At 39.6% G+C, this 14,827-nt stretch overlaps 1 protein-coding gene across 2 annotated transcripts in view; it reads right to left on the reverse strand.

Annotated features, from left to right (window-relative positions):
• The window catches only part of TAFA2 (TAFA chemokine like family member 2), a 467,249-nt gene that overhangs the window by 411,680 nt on the left and 40,742 nt on the right, over positions 1–14,827 (reverse strand). The window contains exon 2 of one of the 2 annotated variants that reach the window (XM_090275633.1): positions 3,034–3,202. The exons of the other annotated variant lie outside the window; for it this stretch is intronic. The gene's annotated coding sequence lies outside the window, so the exon portion shown is untranslated. The remainder of the gene's footprint in view (positions 1–3,033; positions 3,203–14,827) is intronic. 2 annotated transcript variants of the gene reach the window in all.

A 14,827-nucleotide genomic window follows, 5' to 3' on the forward strand; every position in this document is an offset into this window, starting at 1 on the left:
CCAGAGGCATTCATTATGAATGCTGATGAGACTATATTTGACTCATCACTGCCTAGACACTTATTTTGCATGCACTTTTTCAACTTTGTAAATTCACTAGCTTGCGAACACAGTGGTATTTGGGATATGATTCCTAGTTAAGACGTGGACAGGTTTTTGTTTTTCAATTTTAGGGATTTTTGTTAGGAGAAAAAACATATTCCTTTTCATCAATTTTGAAGATCCACGAATCTTAAAAGCTATTTTATTTAATACAGTAATCCACAATTGTTATGAATCATTTAATATAAATATGGATACAGATGGGTTAGATATAAATCCAGAGTCAGACAGAATGTGGCAGTTTTTGTCTCCTTTGTGATTCTTCTGTCAAACCTGATAATTGCAAAAAGATACCAGCTTTTTCCCTCTATAAAGCTGTATCATTTCAATATTCAGAAAATACAAATAGCAGAGAACAAACATTTTCAAAATATAATTACCCCTCCCAGGGCTTGGGGGAACAGTGCACAGAAAGAAAAAAAGAAAGAGCTATCCTTGTAATTCACAACAATAAGTATAAGGTATAAAGACTTCCTAAGCCTTTTCTGTAAACAGTATATATACAGAGGTTTATAATTAGCAGTGGATGGGGAGTTGAAAACAGAAGATATTGACAGACTGAGAAATATAAGAAGCCAGGATAACATCTTCTAACCACAAAGTGTTTTGTGGTGAAATATTTGTTAAGAGAATTAGCAAGAATAGGCAACAATTTCTCTTATGATGGAGGGGGGTGTGGGGTGTTTAGAACACCGTGAAACTTCACAAAATAGGAATTGATAATGTTTTAAGATTTATGAACTTCTGAGAATCTTATAATCTTCCATTTGTTATTTCCAGAAAAAAATATGCTAAAGCACAAAATTTTCATAAAATTTGAGGGAATTTCTTGAGCTTCTAAGTCCATTCTTGGAAACCACCTACATCCATCAATAGAAGACTCTGCTTTGGAGAGGGCTCTCACCGTAAACATGCACTGAAACTTAAAGATAAAAAAGCAAGGTATTAGCAATTGTCTTCAATAGAGTTACAGCAATATGACAAGTTTCTGTTTCTCACCCTGCTTCCTCAAGGGCGAATGTACTGGGAAATGCTCTGCACCGATTCTGCCCAAAGAGCCAGAGGAACAAATTTCTAGTTTGCGGACAAAGAAACCATGATCTAATGAATTTACATTGTAAATGACCATCTCTAAGTTAATGAGAAATTGAAGATAACTAATACTTAGGAAGCACTTAGATATGCTAAAACCTCTATGAGTTGTTTTCACCATGTTATCACATTAAATCCTCATAAAAACCCTGGAAGTTAGTTCTTATTCCTTGTCTTAGTCCATTCTGGCTGCTATTACAAAATACCACAGACTGGGTACTTTATAAACAACAGAAATTTATTTCTCATAGCTTTGGAGGCTGAGGAGTCAAATATCAAAGCACCAGAAGTGTGAGATATTCAAGTCAAGTCAGGTCAAGTCAAGAAGTCAGGCACAGGCATTCCTGGTGAGAGCTTTCTTCCAGGTTCAGAGCTGTCACCTTCTGACCACACTCTCACAAGGTAGAAGAGGGCAAGGGAGCTCTCTACAGAACACTCTTATATAAGAGCACTAATCCCATCTATGAGGACTCTACCCTCATGACCTAATTAGCTCCCAAAGGTCCCACTTTCTGATACCATCACCTCGGAGGTTAGGTTTCAACATATAAATGTTCAGACTATTACATTTCCATTCAAAAACAAAAAAACATTGGCTATGAAAGATCACACTGCTAGTAGGTGATAGAGATTAGATTCTGACTCAAAGTTCTCTAATCCCAAAGCCCATATTCTCTGTTTATATTCCATTTCCCCAGAGCAAATGGCATGGTTACTCACAGCTAGGAATACAGTCAGAGGCCAGGGCCTCTCTCTTGGAGCACATACTAATCTAGATAAAACAATCCCAACCCTTTCTCACCACCTCTATTGCAACCACCCTGATGTAAGCCAACCTCACCTCCTTACAGATTACTGTAATAGCCTCCTCACAAGTTTCCAGGCTCCCAGCCTTGCCACATACATTCTATGCTCAACAGAGCAGCTAAAGTGATCCTTTTATAGCATAGGTTAGATGAGAGCATCACTCTTTTGCTAAATCATGCCATGGCTGCCCAACATACTCAGAATAAAAATGGCATGTCTTAGAAAAGCCAACAAGGTCCTACTCTACCAGGCCTCATCCCTGCCCCTCTGACCACATCTCTGATCTTTGCAATTCCTTTCTATGAGTCACTCCAATCTAGCCCTTGACGTACCTCTTGATTTCTGTACTGCTATTCCCTCTACCTGGGATGTTCTTTCCCCAGATCCCCCATCATGAACTCCTGAGCATCTTTTAAGCCTATGCCTCAAATGTCACCTCCTCTATGAGGTCCTTCCTGACTATGCTATTTAACCCTCTGAGTGCCATGCGTAATTCAAAATTTGGATCAACATGAAAAAAAGTTATATCAATATATAACCTGAGGTACCAAAAAAGAGAACAAAACATAAAATACGAATTATTCCAATGTTATTTACATTTATAGCCATCGAAAAAAGAGTTGCTGGGAGTGACACTGGCACTTCTGGGAAAACTTGTCAGCGTCAATCACAGCAATGTTGGCACTCAAAGGGTTAAAATTGCATGCCAGCTCCTAACCTCAACATTCCTTATTCCCCTACCCTTCTTTATTTTTCCCCATATCACTAATTATCATTTGAAATACTGTTAATATTACCTGCTTGCTTATGTTCTGTTTTCTGCCCCCTATAAAATACATGTTTCACAAGGACAGAAATTTTTGTGTGATAGTTTACTACTGGATCTCTAGTTCCTAGAACAATGCCAGACACATAGTAGGCGCACAATCAGCCTTTGTTGAATGAATGAATAAAGAAATGGTTACTGGCACTTCAAGTCTCAATTGACAGACCAACAGAAGACATTGAACTATGCAGTCTTCTAGAGCCTACTTGGATGATGGCTGCTGTATGAGAAGGCTGTCTTGCTCCACTCCACTGCATGCCAATTAAATGCAGGCTCTGAGTGTGTACGCAGTGCTCAGCAAAGTTTGGCTTCCCCTGGTACAACCAAATGTCTGCTTCACATCCTCTTTTCAGTTCAGTGCACCATTTAAGACATCTAAAACAATGGAAACAGAAATGCTCATTTTAATTTAAAACAACCTTTTTCAGAAGAGGTGTGAGCTTTACATTTTAAACAGGCTTGCCAACTGAATCCTTACTTCAATAATGAGTGCCAAAAGAATGCATATATTTCCTGCCACCCGAAAATCAGCAATAGGGTGAAAATATAATTTTTGTCCTTGCCCATGGAGTAACTTGACGTAGAAATGAAGAAATCATATGATTTTATGAAATTGTTAGATGTGCTTAAATGCTAATTAGTGAGAGAGGAGGGGTGCTCCCAGAACTGTTTACTTTTAATATGAACTTAGGCAGAAACCTTGTCAATCAGTTGTTAAAAGGTGAGTTTGGGAGAAATAAAATAAATAAAATAAGTAAGTAAATATGTCTTAATACTCCCAAATAAACTAATTGTGAACAAGATAGTCATTATTATAATTACTTGGTGCTATCACAACCTATGCAGCCAACATTATAAAATAAATACTCTTTATTAAATTACTATCATAAAATTCTTTATTTTGTAAGATTCATTTTTCTCTACTTAGGGATTGTAATTTACAAAGAAGAGGGATGCACTGAAACAGTCTATCCCAGAGTATCACCACTGCAAGTTGTTCTTACTGGAAAAACAAAATCCAAAATTTTATGACAGATTCTGCCTACTATTTTATAGTTTACACATTGATTCAATATAAAATTAAACATAGCATTTTGAAAAGTTTATTACTATGTTTTCTCTTGGTTGGGGATGGGAAGAGAGATGTTAGCCAATGTCGCTACCAACAACATATATCTTAGTAACAAGCATTGCTCGACACATAGCATGAAATAAAATGCTTTATCATATAGCATGTCAAAAATGACTAAGGATCCAACACCTGGGGAAGAAGCTTTCTTATTATTTAAAAGTCATGATAAACTTCTCAGAACTGGAAGGGATCTAGCCCAATGTTGTCATTACACAGACAAGATCATTAAAGTTTGGATTTGAGTGACTTGCCTAAGGTCACATGGTGACTGAGCCAGGACTAAAATGGTCTCTGAATCCCCAATTCAATCATCTTTTCACTACATTGTGGGTCCTCAATAAATATTGGTTTTCCTTTCCTTTAAGCAGCAGGAGGAAAGACAGAGAGAAAGGACACTGTCATTTATTATTGTTTATTTGTATTTCTTAATATAAAGATTTTAGAAAGACAATACCAGAGCAATAATGTGTATTTTATTTCCCCAGAGCATGATGTGCTCTTGGGTAAATGTGTTTTATGAAGAGATTTGTCCTAGGAACTTGGCAGATTTTACTGTAAATATTTTAGCAGTTTCCTATTATTTAGTTGTGGGATTAAATTTTTATCCCAGCCTCCACAGCCCTATGTCTGTCGATTATAAGTAGTTTTGTGAGGGAGCTCCTGCAACAGGAATGATGGCTTTCTTCATTAAAGAATGTGTGGTAGACATCCCAAGAAGGACCTTCACCTGCCCAACAAGAAAGAACAGCTTCGGCTATCAACAACTTTAGCTTCCCCTCAACTTCAGAAAATGGGTTTGCCAGAGCTCAAGCCTTCTGGTGTCATCCAAATCTGGTGTCCAAAACAGGTGGATATAAATTTACAGTCTGGCCAATCAGGACAACTCTGATGAACAATACTTACTGCAGAGGCCATTGCCAGAGGAGCAAGGCTTTGTCAATTCTACATCACAATTCAACTTCTCCTTCCACCCAACCCTGCTTCCTCCTCTTTTATTTCACAGGTGTTGATCCCTAATAAATATCTTGCACCCCAAGCTCTTGTACCCCAATGAATGCTTCCACTCAATCCAACCTACATTTGTCTACTTTATTTCTCAAATAGACACCCTAACCACCAGCTTTCAGCCAGCCTTGAGTGGTGCCCAGTTCATACCATAACCAATTTCCCACCGATGACTATACACCAGTAATGTCAGAAATAGATTATTTACTGTAGGAACAAGGAAATTTGAGATGACCATAGGCATTGCTCACACCAGATCAAAAAGTTAGCACATGGAGCTCAGCAAAAACAACCTTGACTGTAGAGAGAACAGATGGACCCCTGATGGGAGGATACAAGGAAAGAACCCTCGGTACATGTTTTATCATGATCAGTTTCTACTGTAGGTTTTGCAGTTTTGAAAACAGTCTCAGAGAAGCTGAATAAATTGTTCACGGTCACCGACCTCATCATAGATGCCTGAAATTCCTGTAACAATGAATCAAGTTTCTCATTTCACTCACAAAAGGTAGGTTTAAAGCCCCTGAGCATCCCCGGAGATGAAAAACTCAGAGACTGCTGAGGCCTGTGTGTTCTGTTTAGCCTGACCAGGAACACTGCAGGCAGAGGGGCTGACTTACCTCCGCTAATGTGCATGCTTTTTTCTAAAGTGGTTCAATGTTGTTGGTGCCTTGACTGTTAATGGGCTCAACTTTCAGAAGCTTCATCTAAACTCTTGCACATCTCTACTCCCCACTGAGCGGATACACCTAAGCCTTGGTACTCACAGCATTCAAACAAGAAGACTTGGCCTAATCCTCTGGCTGCTACTTTGATGCTTAAATTTTGCTGTATACTGCAATTTCATAGTTTTGTCTTTTTTCCATGAATAATCTTTGATTTGGCTTTAGATTATCTGGTTTTTAAAATTTTTAACTGTAAAAATAGGAGAATACAAGCAAAGCAATTTTGAGGAGAGCCATACCCCAAACAGGAAAAAGTTATCACTTATTGACTATAGTTAGTTCTGCCAGACCTTTCCTATACCCTTAAGGGGATTCCTAGGCAAACCTCAGTAACCACTAATTCAGTAAACTAAGAAGTATTGACAGAGCCATGCCCATCACTGATCCTGGTCATCTAGAAGACTCATAAACTGAATTTTGCTATGGAAATACATTAAAACTAGCCTTTCACGCTAGAGCACCATTGTTTCTGTTGTTATTACCAAGCACTTATTTAAGTGCCCACAAAAGTTAGACTTTAGAATTATACTCAACACTCAAAAAAAGACACATTTTTATCTCCATATGTGCTAGCTACGGTTGGTATTATTTTTCCTTTTTATTAAAAAAAGGAAAGAAAAGAAACTGGGGTACATAAAGGTTAAGTAACTTGCCACTTTATAAACTTGTGATCTTAGGGAACCTACTTAATCTATCCAAGTCAGTTCTGGTGTGTGTAAAGTGGAAAAATAATAACTACCAGAGCCTGGTGCTCTGCCTGGCCCACTCTAGGCCCCCAGTCAACATTTCTTGAATAAATGAAAGTCACTAAGTATTAAACAACATGAGAATTAGAAATACCATATGAAAACCGACTAGGACATTCCGTGGCAAATGGCGGCTCTATTATTGTTATCCAGAGTTACACACTGGTCAGTAGCAGGCCAGAAATTCCAACTTTGTCTCTCATTCTCCAAATGCCTAAATTCCTTTCGCTTCACAGGATCATGTTTCAGATAAGGGCACTGTTATGTTTCCAGAACAACTTGGATCCTAACTAAAGACCTACCACAATAAAAAATCAGTGTCTCCCCTCCTTGCATGACCTCCCAGTACTGCAGAGCTACTGGGAAGAAAGTAGAAGAAAAGTTCTGCCCAAGTCAGACCATTCAATAAAATTCTCACCTCGACCTATGACACTTGTTGGAAGAAACTGTAACAGTATATAATTAAATTATTAGAATCCCATTTACATTTCAGGTGGATTCTCAAAGAAATCCAACTAAACAAATGCACCTTTTGTCAAGATTAAGTTCCTGAGATAATTCTTAAATGGTTTATAGTCATTGAATTGTTACTATTTTCTTGGCAATGTTATAACCACTTCATGTGGATTACCATCTTTTATATTTATGACAACCGTAGTATACAAGTACTTCTATTATCTCTATTTCCCAGTAGAGAAAAGTGAAACATACAGAAGGTAAGGATCATGCTCAAAGTTATACTGTGACTAAGGGCTCAGCCGAGATTTAAACCCAGGTATTCCAATACCAGAAACCACTTGCTATATGGTCTCTTTAGGTCTGTCTTTCCAGATTCCTTTGCTGTTCAAGAAACCTAAGAAGTGGCTCAGTTTAAAACTGTACCTAATAATGTTTTTCAACAAGAAATAGCTACACCGTGTTAGATTCTCTCCCATTCCTCTCTTGCATAATCCCAGTCTTCCAAGACAAGGAGCATTCTTTACCTCCCACAAAATACTAAGCCCCTTGTGTAAAAGAATCCTCCTACATGACTTGTCAGCTGAAGAAAGTCTCCTAATTGTATTTACAAATTTATTTAGGAAAGAACCAGGTATTATCAGAAGCATGCCTGATCTCTATCAAGCAAGTAATCAGTATACAGAGCTGAGACCTTCAATGGGAACCATATAGGGGAATTTTTTCACCTGCTGCATTTCTCAAACAATCTGACCAGCCCAAAGATTACTGGACTGAGAACTATTTTTCATCTGTAAAATCTGTTCAGATGCCTCGAGCCACCACACTGCACAATTCCACCGCGTGCTATTCATGTGGTCTACACGAAGGGAGCTGCCTGGACAGGGTAGCACACAACCTGAGTGGCTGTGAAAAGCAGCCCTGCACATCTGATCATTACTTAATAACAATTTTCTCTGCCTGCCCCACACGCTCATTCATCAAGTCTCCTCTCCATGGTATCTGCTTCTTGGACACCCTCAGTCAAATTGTCCTTTAAGCTTCTAAAGCTCCCTTATGTTTACTACATAATTGATCATTTTTTTCCTTTCCCATGGAAATGAACGGAACTGGCAAATTGTGCCTGCTGTCTATCGTTCTTCAGTAAGATGTCCGTGTCGTTCTCTAGAAGATACATTTTAATACAGAGAGAATAAGATGCTAGCCAAGCTCCTATAGGAAACATCTCTGTCCAAAATTATGCAAGCTTCATGCTTAATATTGCTACTTCTAAAAAGTGGAAAGAAGTCTGCCTCTGGAACCACATCTACTGAGGCATGTAATCATGATTGAATGTCATTCCTGCCCATGGCTTCTGTGAGAAGAGCCCAATAAGGAGGTAAGATCACCAAAGCCCTAGAAAGGAAAGACCCTATCTGTCCCCCACTGGAAAAAAAAAAAAAAAAGGAACAGGTCCAGATCTAGTTGGACATTTTTAGGAAAATTAAGACAACCCACAAAGAGAGCTGTTGTCAACATGGTAATATGTAAATGTATGATCGTGTTTTAGACACAGAACAAAGATGCAGAAGAATAACCCTTTACTGATTTACTTCTCAACGTGTCTTACATTTGATTCTTTTTCTTAATTTAAAAAATACATTAAAATTAGCCCCAAATGAGATACCATTAATGTTTGGCATCATCTAAAACAACACCTCAGACCCTCAAGTAGGCCCCACTTACATGAAGGGCCACAGGATGTCATCACCCACGGCTGGCAGTTTTTCATTAAGTCACAGCCCTCTCAAAATGGACTGGTCAAGGAGGCCTGTATTCTCATTTCATAAGACATTGTGTTCTGGCAGTTATGCCTCAGCTAGATGGATTTGGCCTTCATGTCTGACTTCGAAGTGTTAGTAAATCAACTACACATACCAGTTTGTTAAAAGTCCCTTCTTAAAAGGGTATAAGCATATGATCTTTTTCCTTCTCTCCAAAGCCTAAGTGGCTCCTCCCTTCCCCAATGTAGCAGAATATTTAACAGTATCTCGGGCAGGCTCCATAACTTCTTAATCACATTTTGCAGTAAGAGCTGGACCAGCCTGACTTCTAACTTCATATCAGATTCAGAGCTTTTCGCATTCCCATCACTGCTCAGTTTGTGGTAGAAGGAACCTGAAAGGAGTGGAGAAAATGTATTCTTTAACTCCATCTCCTCTTTCACCTTGGAGTGAAGATCAGTGGTCTCTCTCTGGGACATCTCCACTGCCTACTGGGTCTCTACCTCTTCTGTTGTAAGGGACAAGAGTCACTTACTCATGTGGCATGGCTGGCTCCCCTGCATGGCCACAAATGTCCAATCTGGAGAAACCGTCCATCTCCTTGCTCTCAGGAAGCACTCCTCTCAATTCTTAGCTGAATCTGCAAGATGTCCTCACCGTACAGTTCCAGCCTGACCTCTTTGCTGGCCTGCTCCCAACTCCTACCACCAATGATATAGCCAAAAGCCCTGTGCTGTGAGGATGCCTCTCATTCGATGATATATAGGAAACAGCTTAAGCCTAGCTACTTTTTGGTATCTAGGTGACTAGCTACTTTTTGGTATCTAGGTGACCAGTGAGAAATTCGTGCTTCCTTATTTGCCATGCCAGATAGCAGGAATGAAGGCTGCTCCCTACCTGCCTCCTCTCTGCCCTAATATTTCACTTCAGTTTTTCTTTCCTCTGCTAATATAAGCACAGGGTAATACAATACAAAAGCCCTTTGCCAAATCTAACAGGGAGTGACATTTCCCCTTCTTGCAGGCACCCTCCCCCGCTGCCCCTGCCCCCCACCAGTCTCTAACAGAAGTTTTTCCAGAGTCCCTCTCATTTCACCTAGAGAAGCTGAAGCACCTTCCTTCGGCTTGCCACCATTCCCCCACCTACTGTCACAGCTCTGCACACCTAAGGCTGCTAGTCTGTGTGTCTGCAAAGCTCCCTCTTCTCTCATCCCCTCTTCCTCAGACTAGAACTGGGAGGCCAGAGTGCTGGGGACTGGAGGTAGCAAAGCGTCTGCCCCTAAGCCCCAAGTGAAGCATCGGGCTCCCAACTCTGGTGGCTCTCTTAAGAATGGGTTGTTGAACCTTCCTGTCCCTAGCTTTGAGATCTAGTCCCTACATCCCAAATGAAAGGAACAGTGACACTCAACATCCTCTTACATGTAGAAGCACAATCCAAGGTTCTAAGAGGCAAAGGGCTGCCTTTTCCAGGATCCTAAAAGTTCTCTAGAATATGTCTGACAAAGACTAAAAATTTTTAAGATGTCACAGGATTAAAAAAATATTCAAATAGACTCTGACCTGATCATTTTCTTTTGAGAGCTTTAAAACTCCAAAACTCCATTGTTTTATACAGAGCCTGAGATCTAGAGGGCGATTCTCTCTTGGAAAAGTAGGGTCCTTTATTAAAATATGACCACTAGGCAATGTAGGAACAATAGAGGGTTGTCCTACTGATCTTGTTTAATATTAGAGGGACTTTTCAGAATTACCTGACATACTCAGTTAGAAACCATTCTTTCTAATGCCAATATGAACCCCTCCCCAGTAAAAAATGATCAGCTATGTCAGTTTATATGCTGGAATTTCCCTGTTGAGCTGTTCATAATTACTTAGTCACCCCAACCTGACAGTCTTCCAAATATATATTTTCTACGATCCCATTAACTGATATTATAATCTTGGAATTACTTAGGATTCTTTTCTAGATCATGCCTAATTCGTGGCCTTCAGCTAGAGTAGACACACCCTCAGCCTGATCCTGAGCTAGGCCTTAGCACAGACTTACAACATTTGTTAAGGTATCATTTCCTTTTGATTCCAAAACAAAAGCATATGTGAACCCACTAAGTGTTGTTGACATAAATCCCAGGAATATTCCTTTGGCTCTTTTTTTTTCCTGGTCTCTCTGCATATTTATATTTATTTGTAACCTGTCTCATATTTGTTTTTGAAAACTGATATGGTATAATAGGTAAATAAATGAATTGAATTAGTATGTTTTGGAAAGGAAAAGCATTGATTTAAATTTGCCTAGAGGGGTAGATAACATATTATATTCTTCTCTCTTAGCCTCCTAAATCATCACACAGACTGAACCTCTGTTTGAATCCATCCTACAATCATCAGATTAATTTTCCTAACAAACCTTTTCTGATCTGGTCATTGCCACACCATGCAGATTGCCCTCAAAATAAATTGTTTTTAAAAAGTTGCAAGTCAGAGGTAGTTTGTCTCAAAGAATATGGAACCTGCCTAAATTCTTTGTCCCTTATATGTGCTTATGAATGGATAGAGCTGGGTAATCCATTCCTAGACTAAAATAGACACATTTAAGTACTGAAGGCCTTGACATTTAAAAAAAAAAGGAATGGTGACAATAGACATGTGTGCTTTCACCTAAAACTCCACTTACCTCTTGCTCTTTTGGGATCTAATATAACCACCATACAGGTTATTTGCTTTATTTCACAGATTTGTTCACATTTCTGTCACCACCACCACCATCAAAGAATGGACTGGGGAGATCCAAGATGGCGGAGGAGTAAGTGGAAGCTACACTAACCTCCTCCCAGGACCAGTCTGGATTTACAACTTAATTTTGGAGAAATCATCTGGAATAACCAACTGAACACTAGCTGGAAAGAAGTCTTATAACCACGGAGAGACAGAAAAGGCCGCTACATCACAACGTGACCGGTAGGGAGTGCGGAGACGCGGAAGGGCTGGCTGGGCTCACACGGGTGGCTGCTGAAAGGACTGAGAAACAGCTCAGCAGCCGGGGATTCCCCCTGAGAAGGGCAGGGTCTAAACCCCCAGCTGGGCTTCCCAGCCTACAGCGACAGAGTGGAAAGTAAAATAGTATCAGCTGTGAAAAGCGAAAAGCCACAGGCTTTCTTGCTAGCCGGAGAGAAACAGCAGGAGAAAAAGAGCTCTTAAGTGGATCACATACGAAAATATTTTGGCCACCACTTACCCTGGGCTCAAGCAGAGGGAAGGCAGAGAGGACTGGAGACACTTGGGGAGAATTTGGCACAGTGGCTTTGAGGGGAGAACTGGAGGAGCAGCTGACTGGGTCCCAGTGCTGACTCATCCCCAGTACTGCGGGTAGACCATTCCCCTCCAAGTGGCGTCAGCCTGAGGGGAAGCAAAAGCCCTGCCTGCAGGAATTAAGCTGCCACACCCACAGTCCTTAAGCCTGACAGCTAATCGCAGATTGAATAGATTAACAATCAAAGAAGACAGACAACAACAGTAGATCCCTGGAAGTCTCCAACAGGCTGCCTAGGGCCAGACTGGTACATGATCTGACGCCACCAGAGGCAGATCCAGGAAGTGCAGGTCATTCCAAGAAGCACCAACAAACAATAGGAGTCAAAAAAATGGGGAGACAGAGAAACAACCTCCCATCAAAAGGAAAGGTAGAATCCCCAGAAAGAGTGCTAAATGAAATAGAGGGGAGCGAACTATCAGATATGGAATTCAAAACATGGATTATGGAGAAGCTGAATGAGCTCAGCGGAAACTTCAAAGAACTCCAGAAAAACTACAAGGAACTCACAGAAAATTACGTGAGCATGAAAAAGGACATAGAAGCTATCAATAAGAGCCAGGAGGAAATGAAAAATACGATCTCTGAATTGAAGAACACAGTAGAAGGAATTAAAAGCAGGCTAGAGGAAGCAGAAGATCGGATCAGCGAGCTGGAGGACAACCTACACAAAAACTCCCAGACAATGCAACAAAATGAAAAAAGACTGAACAAGACTGAAGATGTTCTAAGACAGCTGCAGGACAACATGAAACGTAATAATATCCGTATCATAGGAATTCCAGAAGGAGAAGAAGAAGAGCAAGGGATAGAAAACCTCTTTGAAAAACTAATGACAGAAAACTTTCCTAACATGACGAGAGAAAGAGTCACGCAAGTCCAGGAAGCACAGAGGGTCCCAATGAAGATGAACCCCAACAGGCCCACTTCAAGACACATCATAATTAAAATGGCAACATTCAAAGACAAAGAGAGGATCCTAAAAGCAGCAAGAGAAAAACAACTAATAACATACAAGGGTACTCCAATAAGGCTATCATCAGATTTCTCAGCAGAAACACTACAAGCCAGAAGGGAATGGCAAAAAGTATTCCAAGCAATGAAAAACAAAGGCCTACAACCTAGAATACTATACCCAGCAAAGCTCTCATTCAAAATGGAGGGTGAAATAAGGAGCTTCCAAGACAAAAGAAGGCTAAAAGAATACATCTCCACCAAACCAGCAATGCAAGAGATGCTAAAAGGTCTGCTCTAAGAAGATAAAGAAACAGAGAGAGACAGAGAAGAACACGAGTACAAAGGGGAAAAATGACAATGAATAAGTACTTATCGGTAATAACCTTAAATGTAAATGGATTAAACGCTCCAATTAAAAGACATAGGGTAGCTGAATGGATTAGAAAGAATGACCCACATATATGCTGTCTACAAGAGACCCACCTTAGAACAAAAGATCTACACAGACTGAAAGTAAAGGGATGGAAAAATGTATTCCAAGCAAATGGACATGAAAAAAAAGCCGGGGTAGCAATACTTATATCAGACAAAACAGATTTCACAGCAAAGTCCATAAAAAGAGACAAAGAAGGGCATTTCATAATACTTAAGGGAAAAATCCATCAAGAAGATATAACCCTTATAAATATATACGCACCAAACTTAGGAGCACCCAAATATGTAAGGAAACTTTTGAAAGACTCCAAGAAAGATATAGACAACAACACACTCATAGTAGGGGACTTTAACACCCCATTGTCAACAATGGACAGATCTTCGAAGCAAAGAAACACCAAAGATATGGAGGCACTGAACAACACCCTAGATCAAATGGACTTAGTCGATATATATAGAAGTTTTCACCCCAAAGAAGCAAAATATACATACTTCTCAAGTGCACATGGAACATTTTCAAAGATAGACCACATGGTAGGACACAAAACAAGCCTTAACAAATTCAAGAAAATTGAAATTATATCAAGCATCTTCTCAGATCACAATGGCTTAAAATTGGAAATCAACCTCAAGGAAAAAACTCAAAAACATTCAAACTCATGGAGAATGAATAACATGCTATTAAATAATGAATGGGTTAACAATGACATCAAGGAAGAAATCAAAAAGTTTCTGGAAACTAATGATAATGAACACACAACAACCCAAAACCTATGGGATACAGCGAAAGCAGTCCTAAGAGGAAAGTTCATAGCAATACAGGCCTACCTAAAAAAGCTAGAGGAATATCTAATAAAAAATTTAACCCTACAGCTACAAGATCTAGAGGAAGAACAACAAGCAAAGCCCAGATCAAGTAGAAGGAAGGAAATCATCAAGATCAGAGTAGAATTAAATGACATAGAGTCTAAACTAACAATTCAAAAGATCAACAAAAGTAGGAGCTGGTTCTTTGAAAAAATAAACAAAATTGACAAGCCTTTAAGCAGGCTCATCAAGAAAAAAAGAGAGAGGACCCAAATAAATAAAATCAGAAATGAAAGAGGAGAAATCACAACTGATACCACAGAAATACAAAGGATTATAAGAAATTATTATGAACAACTGTATGGCAAGAAATTTGACAACCTAGAGGAAATGGACAGATTCCTGGAAACCTATAGTCTTCCCAAACTGAATCAAGAAGAAGCAGAAAGTCTGAATAGACCAATAACAGCTAGTGAAATTGAAGCAGTAATCAAAAAACTCCTGGCACACAAAAGCCCTGGACCGGATGGCTTCACAAGTGAATTCTACAAAACATTTAGGAAAGAACTAACTCCTATCCTTCTCAGACTATTCCAAAAGATACAAGAAGAGGGAAGACTGCCAAACTCATTCTATGAAGCCAGTATAACCCTAATTCCAAAACC

Source organism: Furipterus horrens, unplaced genomic scaffold (assembly GCF_987537825.1).
Source record: "Furipterus horrens unplaced genomic scaffold, mFurHor1.1.pri manual_scaffold_4, whole genome shotgun sequence".
Classification (NCBI taxonomy): domain Eukaryota; kingdom Metazoa; phylum Chordata; class Mammalia; order Chiroptera; family Furipteridae; genus Furipterus; species Furipterus horrens.